The following is a 7,076-nucleotide window of genomic DNA, read 5'->3' as shown; positions in this document are numbered from 1 at the left end:
GATTTTGACATGTGGAGGGACCCAGGGAACTCATGCGTATTAGTGTAAGTTCTGGCGTTCCGTTGTCTCGCCTCCGGCTCACTGGTACACGCGGTACGTCCCAAGTCACTTCTGTACTTCACACTCGTCACAGACACTCCACACAGTCTGTCCTCGCGCCGCTGGCTCCCCGAGTCTTCTCTCCAAGTCCCCTCTCCTGGCCCCCGCGGCCGCGCCCCTCGCACGGCGCCTGGGGCGGGAGGAGGGGAACGCGAACGGGTCGAAGCGGCGTTCGCCAAACTAAACAAATATTCGCTGGCACATAGGTGTTCTCTGACACCTTACACTACAACTTTCGTAAAAGAAGAATACCCTCCTAGTCGAATCATTCGGTCACGACATAATGAACAATTCATGGCATCATGAACACATCTCACGAACCTGACTTAACGTGCACAGTAGGAGAGGCTCTTAAACGATATCCGCCACGTCATTACAACTAACCTACACTACATGCTAACACAAACAATATAAATGCATCATGAATCGTGTTATGCACACAGTTATCATAACCATGGGCTAAATCGATCTGGAGGCCGTCTGACTCGGACGCTTCGCTGTTCGATGACCGTTCGATGACGGCTGCCCTACAGACACCGGGATCAGGGACCTGGACGCATGGGAATGGGGACTCGGGCTTGGTGGTGATTCGTTGGTTCGCACTAGGTTACGGAGGACGGTGGTGATGTGGGCCGCGGGATACGTGACCGGCGCGCCAAGGTAGGGCACGGGGTCGGTATCGCTGCTGTCGCCGGCTCGTTAGGCGGTTCAGCCGCATTCTGGTCTGGTGTGGGATTCGCAGCTCTGGCCTCTGCCGGCTGATTCACAGCCGCGGCTTGGGCTGTAGCGAGATTCGCGGCCTCACTCTCTTGAGGCGGACAGCCATCCATGTCAGTTCCCCGCGTCACTGGCAGACACAAAAATGGTGCTGCTGGCTCAGCCGGTGTAGCTGTCTGCTGCCGTCTGTGGACATCGGTAAGGCCGGTGGTGGTGTGACTGCCTGAGTCGGCACTTGACGCTGCGACTGTGCTGTCTGGCTGCGCGGCTCCGCGGCCGGCGCAGTCCGGTGTGTTGGTGTTGCCGACAGCGACTGTTGCTCTGCAGTGTTATTGTTACGCGGCTTCAACCAATTGTGATGAACCACCAGCTTCCTGCGCCTGTCGCCGTACAGCTGAAGGCGGTAGTTTAGCTCATCTGTTTGTGCAAGAACCACCAGGGCCCAACGAACTTTCGATACTCGACTCGGGCGGGCACCTTCCGGAGCAGGTTACGCCGCATCACCCGCCTATTAGTGGGACGCGTTTAACTTGCGACCGTACAAATCTCGGTTTGCGGCGATGGTCGCCTCTGTGCGTTGTCGCGTGAAGTTATACGCTTTCTGCAGTCCCAGGCGGGTGATCCACATAGGCCGAGAGCGTCCCATGTTCTGTTTCGGCGGTCGCTGGGGACCCGATGATAGCCTCGGCTGGCAGTCGCGGCTCTCTCCCCATCATAAGGAGGCACGGGCTGCAGCCTGTGCTGTCATGCACTGCACTCCGATAGCCGAGGAGGAGCAGTGGAAGATGTTCTTTCCATTCGCGACGGTTGCCATCGAGGTACCGAGAGAGCATGTCGAGTATGATCCGCTAAAACCTCTCGCACACCCCGTTTCCGGCTGGCCAGCCCGGTGACGTCTGTGTTTTGTTGATCCCGAGCAGACGGCACATTTCTTTGAACACATTACCACAGAAGTTTGCTCCCTGATCGGAATGAAACGATGTGGCACGCCCCAGCGCGAGATAAATTCATTGACCGGAACAGCAGCCACCTCGTCAGCCTCTTGGGTTTTCAAGAGATACGCCTCTACCCACTTAGTAAAATTATCTATTACCACCAGCATGTTTGTACCCGTCCTCAGTCTCTGGTAGGTGCGTCAGCAGATCGATTGCCACTTTTTCGAGGGGCGCTTTGGCACCCAGGTTGCCCGGGGCAGCGCGCGGTTTTGGCGTCGGCATGTTGCGAGTGATGTACTTTTCGCACGTTTGACATAATTTTGAGGCGGCAGCGCCCAGTCCCGGGGACCAGAACCGGTTATGAATGGCTTGTGTGAGTTTCCGGGCGTTGAAGTGTCCGCCTGTCGGACCTGCATACGTTGATTCCAGAATCCGTTCACCAGCTGGTTGGGCAGGACGATTTGGAATTCTTCAGCATTTTTAGCCGTCCTCACAATGCGACAAAGTAGACCTTCTGATAGCTTGAGGCGATCATACCGGCCGGGGCGGCGGCGGCGGGCTCTGCGCCACCGAGGGACCCGCCATGGAGAAAGGGCGGAGCATTCCGCTCCCTGTGGCGGCGGCGGCGGCGGGGTCTGTGTCAATCACATGCAAGGCAGCTTCGCCGTCACGAGAAAACGCCATTTCTTGAAGGGACTGGGCCGTCTGACAACCGACCTCTAGGGTCGGCGGTGGCATACATGCCGTCGGCACAGTCATGGGCCAGACCAGGGCAGTGGACCACAGTAAACTAGATTCCGTCTTTTGAAACTCGGTGACCCAGGTACGTCACCGCTGGTCGGAACAGCTGGCATTTTGCCGGGTTTAGAGTAAGACCTGTGCTGCTGAGGCGCTTGAGCACTTTCTCCCGGCGCTGCAGGACATGACTGACCGAATTGCCGTGGACAACGATGTCGTCGAAGTATGCCAGACATTCCTTCCGCGCCAGTCCCCCGGCACGATGTTGAGTAGCCGGACGAACGAGCTCGGTGTTCCGACGAGACCGTAACTGCAGGCCCCAGGGCGAGTAGATGGCCGTCTTGCCCCTGTCCTCCGGCGCGGCCTCCATCTGATTACACCCAGACTTCAAATCCAGGATGCAGAACATGGAGGAGCCAGCCAGAGACTCCAGAACGTCATCAACTCTGGCGACCGAATAGACCGGCACCTGGGGGATACTGTTCACTTTGCACACGTCGGCACAGATACGCAGTCCGGCCCCGCCGCGTTTGCGGACCAGCACTACTGGACTGGCCCAGGCACCATGAGTCTACTCTGAGATGCCTTTTTCCACTACGTCATCAGTTTGGGCCTTGCCCTCGTCTCTGAGGTGGGGCGGGATGCGTCTCGGCGCCTGCCTGATAGGCGGATGGTCGCCCGTTGGAACGGTGTGCTGCACCAGCGTAGTGAGCCTCACTCGTCCTTCAAATGGTGATGACTTGTCAGCATTTTTTTTTCTGCCCGTGCCCTTTGGTCAACTGGTCCGCGCCCGTGCCCTTTCGAACTCCGTCAGCCCGGCTGGTATTTCGATCGGCGGCATTTCGGGACATTGTTGCGCTGGGACCGCGCCGCATACCCCTGGTCGATCACTTCCTCTGTGTACATGTTGGAAGTCGTGGTCGAGCGTTCCAATCTGGTGTGTTCTGTGCACGGTTGCATGTTGTTGCGACAAATTTCTCAAAAGGGCCGGAAGGGGCTGACCAGGCTGAACCTGCATTACTGCGGGTATCGTCAGCAGATCCGTATTTCCGCACACTGTCCCTCTCTCGGAAGTATGGACGAGTCAGCGTCGGGAAGGTGCCGAGCAGATCCTGGGCAGAGGCTGCGGTGTCGGCTCGCTGAGACGACGGAGAGGGGTCTGTTTCTGGTGGGGGTGGTCAAAATACAGGACCGTTCCGCGCGCAGTGGAGTAGATCGGTTGCGATTGCTACGGTGGGGCGAGCACTGGCAGGCGCCGTCTGTTCAGCCGCGGTTGAGGTGCATTTGCTGACAGCGCCACGATGAATGACGACGAACATCACCAGCGACCTCGGATGGACTGAAACAGGTTGATGACGCTTTGGCGGCAGTAGTCTTTACGAGCCTTGTTATGAACGGCTGAGCTCGGTCGTGGTAAAACGTAGCCGTGGCGAGTTTAGACCGCCAGATTGACGGCAGGCGCGAGTTCGAATTGATGTAGTGGTTGGGCTACACCGTTACCACCAATGTGAGTTCTGCTGTTCTAATGTCTCGCATGCGGGTCACTGGTATCCACGGTACTTCCAAAGTCACTTCTGTACTTCACACTCGCCGCAGACACTCCACACAGCCCGTCCCACCGGCGCGTCCGTTCTCGCGCCGGCGGCTCTCCGAGTTTTCTCTTTTGTTACTCTCCCTCTCCTGGCCCCCGCGGCCAGGTACCTCACACGGGGCGCCTGGGGCAGGAGGCTCGCCAAACTAAGCAAACATTCACTGGCAGCACATATGTGTTCTCTGACACCCTACATTAGTGTAAGTTAACACGGGTCCAACGACGTGAAGTGATCTTCCATTTCTTCTTCCGCGGGGCAAGGCGAAAAACACTGGAGCGTTTCAACCACTGGGATAATCGCAGTCGATAGCCACTGGCTCACTGCGAGCATCGCATGTGTTCATCTCAAATTTACCCATCGGAACCCCATGAAAGCGCGCCGCATGCACAAAGTATCTTGCATGGAGTACATCATCGCGTATTTTGCATAATGTAAGAACTAAAAGAGTCGGCAGCGCCAAAACTCATTACCAGAAAGCACACGCCTGAGGCTTTTCTTTCTCGTGCTATTGATCCGAAATACAGCGACCATCTCGTCATTAGACGTCCCTCAATCCATTCTGCACTCCCTTGCATGATGCGCTGGAGCCACGGGTGCTGCAACCGCGGCCGCGTTTTAAGGAAACCTCGGGTTATCGATCTTTTCATCTTAATGGTAATTTCTGCGTCTACCAATCTAGATGCGCTTGCGGACCACGAGGCGGCGGCGTATGGCACGTCGTCAACACACGGAGCTGCGAACTGTGGTGTGGGTCGGTGACATCTGGGAGAAAATTAGGACCGCGTGGTTCCAGACATCTTTGTGTTTTTAACTTAAGGTTGTTGGTAGAGTGCTGAACTTCTTTTGTTGGTGTTCTGCGAAAGGTGAGTGTCAGAGTGAGCTTTTTTGTGAGCTAAATACCCATGATATATAAATGCCACGTGAATCGGGGATTTACAGGTTCCGCAAAACGCAGGGTCTTAATAATTCTTTGGTCGAAAATGTCTAGCTTGTTACGTATGCTGAACGTCGGTGTCAATGTATAGTCGATGTTAAAGTTCGCTTCAACCACGTGGTTTCCATCTATGCTGCTGGTGTGGAAAGCCATGTTTTCTATGACTTGGATCAATCTAATTTCCACACCAGTGGTGGTTGTAGGGAGCCAGAAGATTCTACAGGCACCACTGGTGGTAGGTAGTATTGTGTAGTATTACCACCATTAACCATCATAGCCATAGCAGCATTTTATGTATCAAAATAGTTTGTCCAATTTTCAGCCAATCCAGCTGAGGGGCTAAAAGGCCAGTGCAGAAGGAAGACAGTATATCATATTATCATGCCTACCCTTATTTCAAGGATGCTGGTTTTTGCATAGTTTTAGGTATGTAGGAAGCAAAAGTACTCTGGGATTCAGTAAGTTCTCATTCTTTTAACCATCAAAGGTATGAACCGAATCATGCACATGTTTTCTGGGTGGTCACTATTGAACTAAAGACCTTTGAACTAATTTTGCTTGGACAACTGCTTATGATGGTCTTACAGTATGTGATGAATGGTATACTGACCACAGCTTTTGTAAATTTCAGATGTGACACATCCTGTGAAGTGCTGTCATGAATGTGCCTTCTTTTCAGTATGGTGCCAGAAGCCACTGGCATTGTTCATGTGGTTTGGCAGTGCCGAGACCTTTGTTCAGTGGTTGATAATTGTGTATGCCAAAAGCATAGATAGGTCCTTGTCTTTTCATATGGAAAAGATTCATATGTTTCTGTGCCACTGCACCATCAGATAGTCTGTCTAGGGAGTGTAAAGCTCCATATTAAGGCATGTCTTGAAGTTTTGCTAGACATGCCACATGAGTACTACACCTACTTTAACATTGGAAGCAGTGTGCTGTAGGACTTCAGCTCCATGGTAGATGCACTTTGCCAGGCATTCCCAGAAGTCATTTTTGCATTGTTGGATCTCTGAAGCATAGGAATCCAGGGCATTCCCTGCATTCCCATAAGCATGCAGGTCTGTGCACCTCTGCCAGGAATAGAAGTCCTAAACCTAACAAGTTTTCCCATTTCAATGCATAAAGCATACTGAGGTGGTGTAATTGACAATGAAACTTGCAGTTTTTTTTAATTTTCATAAGATAGCCAATAGAAAGCATGAAGCAGAAAGAGATGCTCAGAATACCCAGGTTCTGACATCTCCAAATTGTGGAAAATAAATGAATTAGAATGCAAGAGTGTCACAGTTTATCAAAGAGCAAGAAAAACACTTAATGTCCATGTGCATCTGATGTAGGCCCTTAGCCTTCTTAACAAGAAAGCAAGGCTGTTTTAGATGTTCTAGGATCACAGGAATGGCCAGAGGCCCCTACATTGTGCATAATGGTTTGGAGGGAATTGTGGAGCTTCAGCTGAGTTAAATGCCTAAAGGGAGTATGAGTAAACCATCAGTAGTATGCAACTAATGTGTGCAATATACAATAATGCAAAGTATGCAATGAATGTAAATGTATGCAAATAGTATGCACTAATGCAAAGTTTATTGCTAGTTCCATGGAATTTGACATGTCTGATTTTATGGAAAAGTTCTAATGATAATATGATATCATGTACCTTCATGGAAGCACCAAACACAAGCTAATCATCCAAGTCATCTCTGTCTGGACCAGTACTGTAATGGTCCATAGCAGGTTTCATGTACTCCACGATATAACCCCTACTAGAATAATGAAAAGGCCTGCAGAACAGCCAGGGAGCCATGAAATTGATGTGGCCCACCATATTTTGTCCCAGAGTCCCAAAATACCTGGTCTTTCAAGGTTAATGAATTGATGTAGGCCTGAAGGTCAAAGTCATGTGATCAGCTCTCATCCAGTCAGGCATAAGGAGAGTCAAGGCACCTCTGTCTCAAAAATTTGAAGGCTCATTGCTGCTGGTGTGTTTTATCCACCCAGCTATTACTGGGTGCTAATGGCATATAGGGACTATCAATGCAGGATGTGAGGACATGTACAATG

Source organism: Pollicipes pollicipes, unplaced genomic scaffold (assembly GCF_011947565.3).
Source record: "Pollicipes pollicipes isolate AB1234 unplaced genomic scaffold, Ppol_2.1 Scaffold_3087;HRSCAF=3621_pilon_pilon_pilon, whole genome shotgun sequence".
NCBI lineage: Eukaryota > Metazoa > Arthropoda > Thecostraca > Pollicipedomorpha > Pollicipedidae > Pollicipes > Pollicipes pollicipes.
Note: the sequence above shows the minus strand (reverse complement) of the source record.